This window comes from Photinus pyralis, unplaced genomic scaffold (assembly GCF_008802855.1).
Source record: "Photinus pyralis isolate 1611_PpyrPB1 unplaced genomic scaffold, Ppyr1.3 Ppyr1.4_LG1, whole genome shotgun sequence".
Lineage (NCBI taxonomy): Eukaryota > Metazoa > Arthropoda > Insecta > Coleoptera > Lampyridae > Photinus > Photinus pyralis.
The window spans coordinates 37,948,115-37,950,564 of NW_022170249.1; positions in this window are offsets into that span (position 1 = coordinate 37,948,115).

Consider the following 2,450-nt stretch of genomic DNA (forward strand, 5'->3'; position numbering starts at 1 on the left):
GATAAACATTACAGATACAACGTGACGTAAATGACGTTGCTGTTGCTAATGGTCTAGTGCATTTACGTTTTGAACGTAAACTGGCCAATATTCCAAAGATTTTGAAAATGAAGGGCAGTTTTGTTCCATCATATACCCAAAAATTATTACTAGATTGTAGGTTACTCTATGAGAGCTAACCGGAATAGTGTCATCTCCTGGATGATCGCATCAACTACTAGTTAACATCATTAATCTCCTATGAGTGATGTTGGCAAACTCAATAAAAATGCGATATCTCATTATGGGATGTTGTGAGTAAAATCACCTTAGTGCTCGAATGTTCACTATGGTTTCTTTAATTTTTTCAGCAAGTAGTAAGACCCGTTTTCAAAATCTTCCTCCATTTATGACAGATGTTACGGTTACGCAAACCTAATTACTTTGTTAGAGCGAAATTGTGAATAATACAATAAGGATTGTTATCTTTTTTTGAGTTCCACTACATTTTTATCAATTTTAGTTTATTACAAATTGTATGACATCCTCTTTCTAGAATTTTTAATCGATTAATACACTTCCATTAATATACGACCAATCAGCTTGGTGATTGTTTCAAATTCTAACCAATCAGATGATTTTTTATCTGATTAAAAGCTAGGTCATTTATTCATCATCATCATTTATTGTCGTACTGTCATTAACCATCTACGAAAATTTGGTCGTGATAGTTATGTGCCGTTTTCGAGTTACGACAAGGGGGTGACTATTTCAAACCCCTTGGACGGCAGTGCACCTGGGTATTTCTGTTGATTGTTTATTCTCGAACTATCATTAACCAGGGAGGCAAATCTGATCTTGATAGTATGTGCCGTTTTCGAGTTACGACCAGGGGGTGACTATTTCAACCCCTTGGAGGGCATTGCACCTAGGTATTTTTGTTGATTATTTATTCTTGCACTATCATTAACCATCTACGAAAATTTGATCGTGATAGTATGTGGCGTTTTGGAGGTATGATGAGAGGGTTTTCTACTTAATTGTAAATAGAATTGTTTCAGTATTTAGAGGAAAATGAATAAAAGCAAAAAAATTACGTGGCCAGGTCAATTTTCGCTTCGGGTATGTTCGGAAATTTTGGGCGCCAGAATTGACCGCTCTTTTCACACCGGTACACAACACGAATTACAAAAATAGATACATTTGGAGGAAACATAGCTTGTTTTATGATAAAAACGAAGATAATTTTTGAGCCCATAAAGTTGAACCGTTTCCAAGATCTCACGATTTCTGAAAAAAACCATCTCTTTTTCAAAGGGATGAAAAAATAGCGTCGCGGGCACCCTTAGAATTAAAACACACACTTTAGTCCTTTGGGATATACCTAATGCTATTTAACTAGTATTACTAATTCGCACTACAATTACCAATAAACTTGAAAAGATATTTATCAAGAAGGCACACAGAATAAACAAATTCAACGTCAAATATGTGCCCGTCGACAGTCACATGTTTAGTGGAAACCGCAGCAGACTATCACATCTTGTTCTCCATTTATTAAGGATGCATATATTTGGACGACAAATATCATTAGTAACGATGGATATATTCAGTTACTAAAGTAATATAACCTTCTGTCGCTGGTTCATAGTCCCGAATAATTTCTCAGGGCGTTTTATCCATGACTATTGTGAGCGTTCATGTCTAACAGATTAGATTTTTGTCGTGTTCACCCAGGAAAATGCACGAGAAGTGGAATCTATTTAAATAAACTTTTTGAGGGCACCTCCTGATAACGTACTGCACGCACTTAAAATATTTAATGATAGTTTAAGAAGTTTATACGTGTATTAAAGCTAAATGAAAATTTCTTACATAACACGATAAGGGTATATGTGAGTTAGAACGTTTCGCTAGAGTGGTGTTTCCTGTTTTCAATTATAGTTTACATATACTTTTAACGGAACATTTATGCTCCAGTTAAAAGTTTTAACTGGATTAAGCGATTTTAAGCGATGCATCATTAGGAAAGCTTGAATATTACGAAATGATGTCCCATAAGTGATCTATTTAAAGGACTAAGTTTTACCTAACTCGCATAGTATTTTATTTCTAATTTTATTGTACTTAAGTTAGTATACCGGAGACGGTTACAACCCGAACTGCTAATGGCTTTCAATTTTTCATCAACGAAATCAACAGCATCAATGCACCAAAGTCCCAGGGTTTCTAAGGCAAGGGGAGAAATGGATATGTATGATTTTAGTGCTAAATTTTTGCTCTGTAAATTGATTTATCTGGATTCTGGATTCTGGATTATGATAGGCGGTGGATAAAGCCCCCCATCAACGTCACTCAAGACATCCGACACGTGAAGTACACCTATGGAGGCCGGAAGGGTAAGCGGCTCTAATCGTTACTATGTCCGGCCTGAATACCCCCAACATGGATCGTCTATGTAACATCCTGTG